This window comes from Oryzias latipes, chromosome 5, assembly GCF_053564925.1.
Source record: "Oryzias latipes strain Hd-rR chromosome 5, Olatipes_Hd-rR_3.1".
Lineage (NCBI taxonomy): Eukaryota > Metazoa > Chordata > Actinopteri > Beloniformes > Adrianichthyidae > Oryzias > Oryzias latipes.
The window spans coordinates 36,268,480-36,280,613 of NC_136241.1; positions in this window are offsets into that span (position 1 = coordinate 36,268,480).

Here is a 12,134-nt window from a genome sequence, read left to right on the forward strand (position 1 = left end):
TCTGACATGACCCGGTTCTGCTCTAAGAGCGTCTGAATGTTCTGACATGACCCGGTTCTGCTCTCGGAGCGTCTGAATGTTCTGACAGGACCCGGTTCTGCTCTCGGAGCGTCTGAATGTTCTGACATGACCCGGTTCTGCTCTCAGAGCGTCTGAATGTTCTGACAGGACCCGGTTCTGCTCTCGGAGCGTCTGAATGTTCTGACATGACCCGGTTCTGCTCTAAGAGTGTCTGAATGTTCTGACATGACCCGGTTCTGCTCTCAGAGCGTCTGAATGTTCTGACAGGACCCGGTTCTGCTCTCGGAGCGTCTGAATGTTCTGACATGACCCGGTTCTGCTCTAAGAGCGTCTGAATGTTCTGACATGACCCGGTTCTGCTCTCAGAGCGTCTGAATGTTCTGACATGATCCGGTTCTGCTCTCGGAGCGTCTGAATGTTCTGACATGACCCGGTTCTGCTCTCGGAGCGTCTGAATGTTCTGACATGACCCGGTTCTGCTCTCGGAGCGTCTGAATGTTCTGACAGGACCCGGTTCTGCTCTCGGAGCGTCTGAATGTTCTGACAGGACCCGGTTCTGCTCTCGGAGCGTCTGAATGTTCTGACATGACCCGGTTCTGCTCTCGGAGCGTCTGAATGTTCTGACAGGACCCGGTTCTGCTCTCGGAGCGTCTGAATGTTCTGACAGGACCCGGTTCTGCTCTCGGAGCGTCTGAATGTTCTGACAGGACCCGATTCTGCTCTCGGAGCGTCTGAATGTTCTGACAGGACCCGGTTCTGCTCTCGGAGCGTCTGAATGTTCTGACAGGACCCGGTTCTGCTCTCGGAGCGTCTGAATGTTCTGACAGGACCCGGTTCTGCTCTCGGAGCGTCTGAATGTTCTGACAGGACCCGATTCTGCTCTCGGAGCGTCTGAATGTTCTGACAGGACCCGGTTCTGCTCTCGGAGCGTCTGAATGTTCTGACATGACCCGGTTCTGCTCTCGGAGCGTCTGAATGTTCTGACAGGACCCGGTTCTGCTCTCGGAGCGTCTGAATGTTCTGACAGGACCCGGTTCTGCTCTCGGAGCATCTGAATGTTCTGACAGGACCCGGTTCTGCTCTCGGAGCGTCTGAATGTTCTGACAGGACCCGGTTCTGCTCTCGGAGCGTCTGAATGTTCTGACAGGACCCGATTCTGCTCTTGGAGCGTCTGAATGTTCTGACAGGACCCGGTTCTGCTCTCGGAGCGTCTGAATGTTCTGACAGGACCCGGTTCTGCTCTCGGAGCGTCTGAATGTTCTGACAGGACCCGGTTCTGCTCTCGGAGCGTCTGAATGTTCTGACAGGACCCGGTTCTGCTCTCGGAGCGTCTGAATGTTCTGACAGGACCCGGTTCTGCTCTCGGAGCGTCTGAATGTTCTGACAGGACCCGGTTCTGCTCTCGGAGCGTCTGAATGTTCTGACAGGACCCGGTTCTGCTCTCGGAGCGTCTGAATGTTCTGACAGGACCCGGTTCTGCTCTCGGAGCGTCTGAATGTTCTGACAGGACCCGGTTCTGCTCTCGGAGCGTCTGAATGTTCTGACAGGACCCGATTCTGCTCTCGGAGCGTCTGAATGTTCTGACAGGACCCGGTTCTGCTCTCGGAGCGTCTGAATGTTCTGACAGGACCCGGTTCTGCTCTCGGAGCGTCTGAATGTTCTGACAGGACCCGGTTCTGCTCTCGGAGCGTCTGAATGTTCTGACAGGACCCGGTTCTGCTCTCGGAGCGTCTGAATGTTCTGACAGGACCCGGTTCTGCTCTCGGAGCGTCTGAATGTTCTGACATGACCCGGTTCTGCTCTCAGAGCGTCTGAATGTTCTGACAGGACCCGGTTCTGCTCTCAGAGCGTCTGAATGTTCTGACATGACCCGGTTCTGCTCTCGGAGCGTCTGAATGTTCTGACAGGACCCGGTTCTGCTCTCGGAGCATCTGAATGTTCTGACAGGACCCGGTTCTGCTCTCGGAGCATCTGAATGTTCTGACAGGACCCGGTTCTGCTCTCGGAGCGTCTGAATGTTCTGACATGACCCGGTTCTGCTCTAAGAGCGTCTGAATGTTCTGACAGGACCCGGTTCTTCCTTCACGTTGGTTAAACCTGTTTTTATTGGGTGTCAGACATTTAGCCTTATTTCTTTTTTCATTAAACTGGATTTTCTAAACTCTTGATCATCATTTGACAAAGATTTTGAATTCTGGTCGCCTCCATGAAAAAACTTTTAATCCTTAAAAGACATGAGATTTACAGAAATAGCACATGACATATTATGGGATATTTGGAAGATTATCAGGCCAGAAGGAGACATGAAGGAGCACGTCTTACATAATGTGAAGTCATCTGGAACGCGATGGGGAGGCAGATATTAACCTCACAGTATTACGCACTACAAGCTGATGTGCAGAAGAAGCCGGATGGAAGATTTTCCCGCCGTTTCTGTCAGCTTTAAACAAGAAACAAAGGTTTGTCATCTCTAGTGTAAAAACAGGAATCCGTCAAACCAAACAGATCTGGTTGTAACTGCGGCCGCCAGACGTTTCTCTCTGAAGTCTTTGAGGAAATGCTGAAAGAAGTGATGACACAACATCTACAAGCTCCAGAACACGGCAGGGGAAGAAAAAACTGCTCCAGGCTGTCTTTCGACATTGTGCACGGCGTGTGTGCACGTGAAACATGGAGGACGGTTCATCAGAATAGAACAACATTACTGTCACAGGATCAAAAACTGTGGGGAAATACGGCGTTTTCCATTTTTCACAAATCTATTCTCACTGATGGATTCTGTGGCTCCATAAGCAGCAACATTTTCTCCATAAAGTATATTTAGTACACATTTAGTGTGGCATCAATGGCTTTTCTTGGAGGGTTCAGGATTCAGGCCAGAACTGCCTGTTTTTACACGGGACTGAGTTTTGACCTTCAGTGGAGGTCAGGTTCAGAATGCGGTTGGATGAGGAAACGGAAACATTCAGAGCAGTTTGTTTGAAGGAGCCGATGCTCCGACATGGATGTTCTATACAGATCACTTTTACCGTGAATGTACTGGCCATTCGGTTAGACGTGTACTGTTGTTACCACTGACTGTATATGAGAACTGGACTGAGCTACCCCTCTCTGCTGGCATTCCAAACAGGAAGTGGCTCCAAAAAGCCAAACTCCCATAGATGTCTATGAGAGATAAAGAGCTGCTACTCCGTTATTCTTTTTATTTTTATTCATGATATTTCTTCTGTAGTTTCTGTAGTCTTCTACGCAGACGGTGGATTCATGTCCTGATGAACACGCAGACGGTGGATTCATGTCCTGATGAACACGCAGACGGTGGATTCATGTCCTGATGAACACGCAGACGGTGGATTCATGTCCTGATGAACACGCAGACGGTGGATTCATGTCCTGATGAACACGCAGACGGTGGATTCATGTCCTGATGAACACGCAGACGGTGGATTCATGTCCTGATGAACACGCAGACGGTGGATTCATGTCCTGATGAACACGCAGACGGTGGATTCATGTCCAGATGAACACGCAGACGGTGGATGCATGTCCTGATGAACACGCAGACGGTGGATTCATGTCCTGATGAACACGCAGACGGTGGATTCATGTCCTGATGAACACGCAGACGGTGGATTCATGTCCTGATGAACACGCAGACGGTGGATTCATGTCCTGATGAACACGCAGACGGTGGATTCATGTCCTGATGAACACGCAGATGGTGGATTCATGTCCTGATGAACACGCAGACGGTGGATTCATGTCCTGATGAACACGCAGACGGTGGATTCATGTCCAGATGAACACGCAGACGGTGGATTCATGTCCTGATGAACACGCAGACGGTGGATTCATGTCCTGATGAACACGCAGACGGTGGATTCATGTCCTGATGAACACGCAGACGGTGGATTCATGTCCTGATGAACACGCAGACGGTGGATTCATGTCCTGATGAACACGCAGACGGTGGATTCATGTCCTGATGAACACGCAGACGGTGGATTCATGTCCTGATGAACGTACGGACGGTAGGTTCATGTCCTGATGAACACGCAGACGGTGGATTCATGTCCTGATGAACACGCAGACGGTGGATTCATGTCCTGATGAACACGCAGACGGTGGATTCATGTCCTGATGAACGTACGGACGGTAGGTTCATGTCCTGATGAACACGCAGACGGTGGATTCATGTCCTGATGAACACGCAGACGGTGGATTCATGTCCTGATGAACACGCAGACGGTGGATTCATGTCCTGATGAACACGCAGACGGTGGATTCATGTCCTGATGAACACGCAGACGGTGGATTCATGTCCAGATGAACACGCAGACGGTGGATTCATGTCCTGATGAACACGCAGACGGTGGATTCATGTCCTGATGAACACGCAGACGGTGGATTCATGTCCTGATGAACACGCAGACGGTGGATTCATGTCCAGATGAACACGCAGACGGTAGATTCATGTCCTGATGAACACGCAGACGGTGGATTCATGTCCTGATGAACACGCAGACGGTGGATTCATGTCCTGATGAACACGCAGACGGTGGATTCATGTCCTGATGAACACGCAGACGGTGGATTCATGTCCTGATGAACACGCAGACGGTGGATTCATGTCCTGATGAACACGCAGACGGTGGATTCATGTCCTGATGAACACGCAGACGGTGGATTCATGTCCTGATGAACACGCAGACGGTGGATTCATGTCCTGATGAACACGCAGACGGTGGATTCATGTCCTGATGAACACGCAGACGGTGGATTCATGTCCTGATGAACACGCAGACGGTGGATTCATGTCCTGATGAACACGCAGACGGTGGATTCATGTCCTGATGAACACGCAGACGGTGGATTCATGTCCTGATGAACACGCAGACGGTGGATTCATGTCCTGATGAACACGCAGACGGTGGATTCATGTCCTGATGAACACGCAGACGGTGGATTCATGTCCTGATGAACACGCAGACGGTGGATTCATGTCCTGATGAACACGCAGACGGTGGATTCATGTCCTGATGAACACGCAGACGGTGGATTCATGTCCAGATGAACACGCAGACGGTGGATTCATGTCCTGATGAACACCCAGACGGTGGATTCATGTCCTGATGAACGTACGGACAGTAGGTTCATGTCCTGATGAACACGCAGACGGTGGATTCATGTCCTGATGAACACGCAGACGGTGGATTCATGTCCTGATGAACACGCAGACGGTGGATTCATGTCCTGATGAACACGCAGACGGTGGATTCATGTCCTGATGAACACGCAGACGGTGGATTCATATCCTGATGAACACGCAGACGGTGGATTCATGTCCTGATGAACACGCAGACGGTGGATTCATGTCCTGATGAACACGCATACGGTGGATTCATGTCCTGATGAACAGACGGTGGATTCATGTCCTGATGAACACGCAGACGGTGGATTCATGTCCTGATGAACAGACGGTGGATTCATGTCCTGATGAACACGCAGACGGTGGATTCATGTCCTGATGAACACGCAGACGGTGGATTCATGTCCTGATGAACACGCAGACGGTGGATTCATGTCCTGATGAACACGCAGACGGTGGATTCATGTCCTGATGAACACGCAGACGGTGGATTCATGTCCTGATGAACACGCAGACGGTGGATTCATGTCCTGATGAACACGCAGACGGTGGATTCATGTCCTGATGAACACGCAGACGGTGGATTCATGTCCTGATGAACACGCAGACGGTGGATTCATGTCCTGATGAACACGCAGACGGTGGATTCATGTCCTGATGAACGTACGGACGGTAGATTCATGTCCTGATGAACACGCAGACGGTGGATTCATGTCCTGATGAACACGCAGACGGTGGATTCATGTCCTGATGAACACGCAGACGGTGGATTCATGTCCTGATGAACACGCAGACGGTGGATTCATGTCCTGATGAACACGCAGACGGTGGATTCATGTCCTGATGAACACGCAGACGGTGGATTCATGTCCTGATGAACGTACGGACGGTAGATTCATGTCCTGATGAACACGCAGACGGTGGATTCATGTCCTGATGAACGTGCAGACGGTAGATTCATGTTCTGATGAACACGCAGACGGTGGATTCATGTCCTGATGAACACGCAGACGGTGGATTCATGTCCTGATGAACACGCAGACGGTGGATTCATGTCCTGATGAACACGCAGACGGTGGATTCATGTCCTGATGAACACGCAGACGGTGGATTCATGTCCTGATGAACACGCAGACGGTGGATTCATGTCCTGATGAACACGCAGACGGTGGATTCATGTCCTGATGAACGTACGGACGGTAGATTCATGTCCTGATGAACACGCAGACGGTGGATTCATGTCCTGATGAACACGCAGACGGTGGATTCATGTCCTGATGAACACGCAGACGGTGGATTCATGTCCTGATGAACACGCAGACGGTGGATTCATGTCCTGATGAACGTACGGACGGTAGATTCATGTCCTGATGAACACGCAGACGGTGGATTCATGTCCTGATGAACACGCAGACGGTGGATTCATGTCCTGATGAACACGCAGACGGTGGATTCATGTCCTGATGAACACGCAGACGGTAGATTCATGTCCTGATGAACACGCAGACGGTAGATTCATGTCCAGATGAACGTACGGACGGTGGATTCATGTCCTGATGAACACGCAGACGGTGGATTCATGTCCTGATGAACGTACGGACGGTGGATTCATGTCCTGATGAACACGCAGACGGTGGATTCATGTCCTGATGAACACGCAGACGGTGGATTCATGTCCTGATGAACACGCAGACGGTGGATTCATGTCCTGATGAACACGCAGACGGTAGATTCATGTCCTGATGAACACGCAGACGGTGGATTCATGTCCTGATGAACGTGCAGACGGTAGATTCATGTCCTGATGAACACGCAGACGGTGGATTCATGTCCTGATGAACACGCAGACGGTGGATTCATGTCCTGATGAACACGCAGACGGTGGATTCATGTCCTGATGAACACGCAGACGGTGGATTCATGTCCTGATGAACACGCAGACGGTGGATTCATGTCCTGATGAACACGCAGACGGTGGATTCATGTCCTGATGAACACGCAGACGGTGGATTCATGTCCTGATGAACACGCAGACGGTGGATTCATGTCCTGATGAACACGCAGACGGTGGATTCATGTCCTGATGAACACGCAGACGGTGGATTCATGTCCTGATGAACACGCAGACGGTGGATTCATGTCCTGATGAACGTACGGACGGTAGATTCATGTCCTGATGAACACGCAGACGGTGGATTCATGTCCTGATGAACACGCAGACGGTGGATTCATGTCCTGATGAACACGCAGACGGTGGATTCATGTCCTGATGAACACGCAGACGGTGGATTCATGTCCTGATGAACGTACGGACGGTAGATTCATGTCCTGATGAACACGCAGACGGTGGATTCATGTCCTGATGAACACGCAGACGGTGGATTCATGTCCTGATGAACACGCAGACGGTGGATTCATGTCCTGATGAACACGCAGACGGTGGATTCATGTCCTGATGAACACGCAGACGGTGGATTCATGTCCTGATGAACACGCAGACGGTGGATTCATGTCCTGATGAACGTACGGACGGTAGATTCATGTCCTGATGAACACGCAGACGGTGGATTCATGTCCTGATGAACACGCAGACGGTGGATTCATGTCCTGATGAACACGCAGACGGTGGATTCATGTCCTGATGAACACGCAGACGGTGGATTCATGTCCTGATGAACACGCAGACGGTGGATTCATGTCCTGATGAACACGCAGACGGTGGATTCATGTCCTGATGAACACGCAGACGGTGGATTCATGTCCTGATGAACACGCAGACGGTGGATTCATGTCCTGATGAACATTCTCTGTTTGTAACCCTTACAGGTGTGCATGTGCAGCAAATTCTGCTTTGTGTTGTTCTCACACGTGTGGATAATGTTTGTGTAACTTCTTCAGTTTTCTGGCTTGCACGCTTGATACAAAAACACGTCTGTGGTTTTTCATCTGTGACACAAAGTCACAAACACATCTCTGCAGGAACATGGACGGTTCTGCTGCAGAACCACGAGGACGCCAGAGGGGAGGTGTGAGGAAGCGTCAAAAGGGAAGCGGATCCCCCCTGTGGGGATTCGAACCCCCAGACTGAAAGAGCTCATTGTCTTGGTAAGCAGGTCGTTTTCAAAGGTAATCGAGACATTTTAGGTCATCTTCATATTTGTGTGTAAGTCTGGGATTTTTCATCTTCTAGGAAGTACGAAAACATTTCCTCTTTGAGTTTTCATCCAAATAGTGGGAAATAAAAATGTACCAGCGGTCAGCAGGTCTCCCAAAGCCGACGAGCGTCTCACTTTAAAATCTTCCTGCTGTATGTTCCTATACCCCCCCCCCCCACGCCTAACTGCTCTGATCTGTCTGTACTTCCTGTTTTTCTCATCAGGTTAAAGTCTCTCACACACACTTCCTGTTTCACGATGGAGAATTGACATCTGTGCCAAAACTCTCTCATAGTTTGATTCCCTGCAGTGACAGGACGCTGAAGTACACGCCCAAGCTTTCAAATGGTAAAAAGCGTATACTTATACTTACTTACTAATACTGTCACAGACGTGTCCACACACTGGTGGCGGCTCTGCTCCCGAACACTGTTGCCAACCTTCCACCAGAGGCGAGGTGGGGGTCAGTGTGTTGCCCAAGGACACCTCCACATATTGAACCTGCAACATTTCTACCACTGCACCAATGCCGCTCCTAAAGTAATCACTAGTATTATCTAAAGACTTCTGTCAGCAGCAACAGAACCATCATTTTCAGAACCGTTCCCTGGTCTTTTCTATATGCAGCATCTCAGTGACCAGAGTAAACCGGCACATGCAGAACACTCCACTTTTATTCTTAATCATCAGACATTTAATGTTAACCATAAGTCATGAGGTTAGTAGAGGAAACTTTGGTTAATCACATTAAGGCAGTAATAGAGGTAAGGCAGCATCCCGGTCACCACAGATTTCCACATTCCAGCTTTTTGTCAGACATGAAGAAACACAATATGAAGGCTAACATTTCTCTGGACATCCTCAAATAACATACATGTGTTTACCATAACATGAGTTCCATAGATGAACATAGAAAGAGCAGTCTATCATTTGCATGGCAGAGTCGAGCCATGTTCAAGCATCCTGTGGGTGTGGCTGACACTTTCACACTCAGAACAGGGAACAAACTCAGAAACACTTGATATTTTCAACAGAGTGAATCAAATGAAGGGGTCATTCTTCCTGCGTTTTACACAGAATAGGATTTTTCTGTAACAGCATTCCAGAGGAAGTTCAATTCTAAAACATCCTAATTAAATGTGTAACCCTTGTGCTATCCTAGGCACTTTAACGTTGGGAGGTGGGTCATCTAGACCCACTAGACAGTGCTCTGAACCTTTTTTCTTCAATGATTTGTGATCTTCACTGGTGTCCATGGATTACATGAAATCTTTCCACCTTTACCCACCTTTGTCATGGTAGGGAGAACACGTCAATGGAAGGGGGGGGTCATAAGATAGCACAAGGGTTAAAGGCAGCACTGAGACTGAAGCACAAGCAGCACAAATTACAGAGCAAAACAAAAAAAGACAAAATTATCACGTTTATGGAGTTTATCACGTTTATGGAGTTTATCACGTTTATGGAGTTTATCACGTTTATGGAGTTTATCACGTTTATGGAGTTTATCACGTTTATGGCGTTTATCACGTTTATGGAGTTTATCACGTTTATGGAGTTTATCACGTTTATCATGTTTATGGAGTTTATCACGTTTATGGAGTTTATCACGTTTATGGAGTTTATCACGTTTATGGCGTTTATCACGTTTATGGCGTTTATCACGTTTATGGAGTTTATCACGTTTATGGAGTTTATCACATTTATGGAATTTATCACGTTTATGGAATTTATCACGTTTATGGCGTTTATCACGTTTATGGAGTTTATCACGTTTATGGAGTTTATGGAGTTTATCACGTTTATGGCGTTTATCACGTTTATGGAGTTTATCACGTTTATGGCGTTTATCACGTTTATGGAGTTTATCACGTTTATGGAGTTTATGGCGTTTATCACGTTTATGGCGTTTATCACGTTTATGGAGTTTATCACGTTTATGGCGTTTATCACGTTTATGGAGTTTATCACGTTTATGGAGTTTACGGAGTTTATCACGTTTATGGCGTTTATCACGTTTATGGAGTTTATCACATTTATGGAATTTATCACGTTTATGGCGTTTATCACGTTTATGGAGTTTATCACGTTTATGGAGTTTATCACGTTTATGGCGTTTATCACGTTTATGGCGTTTATCACGTTTATGGAATTTATCACGTTTATGGCGTTTATCACGTTTATGGAGTTTATCACGTTTATGGAGTTTATGGAGTTTATCACGTTTATGGAGTTTATCACGTTTATGGAGTTTATCACGTTTATGGCGTTTATCACGTTTATGGAGTTTATCACGTTTATGGAGTTTATGGAGTTTATCACGTTTATGGAGTTTATGGCGTTTATCATGTTTATGGCGTTTATCACGTTTATGGAGTTTATCACGTTTATGGAGTTTATCACGTTTATGGAGTTTATCACGTTTATGGAGTTTATCACGTTTATGGCGTTTATCACGTTTATGGCGTTTATCACGTTTATGGAGTTTATCACGTTTATGGAGTTTATGGAGTTTATCACGTTTATGGAGTTTATCACGTTTATGGAGTTTATCACGTTTATGGAGTTTATGGAGTTTATCACGTTTATGGAGATTATCACGTTTATGGCGTTTGTCACGTTTATGGAGTTTATCACGTTTATGGAGTTTATCACGTTTATGGCGTTTATCACGTTTATGGCGTTTATCACGTTTATCACGTTTATGGAGTTTATCACGTTTATGGAGTTTATCACGTTTATGGCGTTTATCACGTTTATGGCGTTTATCACGTTTATGGAGATTATCACGTTTATGGCGTTTATCACGTTTATGGAGTTTATGGCGTTTATCACGTTTATGGCGTTTATCACGTTTATGGAGTTTATCACGTTTATGGAGTTTATCACGTTTATGGAGTTTATCACGTTTATGGCGTTTATCACGTTTATGGAGTTTATCACGTTTATGGCGTTTATCACGTTTATGGCGTTTATCACGTTTATGGAGTTTATCACGTTTATGGAGTTTATCACGTTTATGGAGTTTATCACGTTTATGGCGTTTATCATGTTTATGGCGTTTATCACGTTTATGGAGTTTATCACGTTTATGGCCTTTATCACGTTTACGGAGTTTATCACGTTTATGGAGTTTATCACATTTATCACGTTTATGGCGTTTATCATGTTTATGGAGTTTATCACGTTTATGGAGTTTATCACGTTTATGGCCTTTATCACGTTTATGGAGTTTATCACGTTTATGGAGTTTATCACATTTATCACGTTTATGGCGTTTATCACGTTTATGGAGTTTATCACGTTTATGGAGTTTATCACGTTTATGGCGTTTATCACGTTTGTGGAGTTTATCACGTTTATGGCGTTTATCATGTTTATGGCGTTTATCACGTTTATGGAGTTTATCACGTTTATGGCCTTTATCACGTTTATCATGTTTATGGAGTTTATCACGTTTATGGAGTTTATCACGTTTATGGCGTTTATCACGTTTATGGAGTTTATCACGTTTATGGCCTTTATCACGTTTATGGAGTTTATCACGTTTATGGCGTTTATCACGTTTATCACGTTTATGGAGTTTATCACGTTTATGGAGTTTATCACGTTTATGGCGTTTATCACGTTTATGGAGTTTATCACGTTTATGGCGTTTATCACTTTTATGGCGTTTATCACGTTTATGGAGTTTATCACGTTTATGGAGTTAATCACGTTTATGGAGTTTATCACGTTTATGGAGTTAATCACGTTTATGGAGTTTATGGAGTTTATCACGTTTATCACGTTTATCACGTTTATGGAGT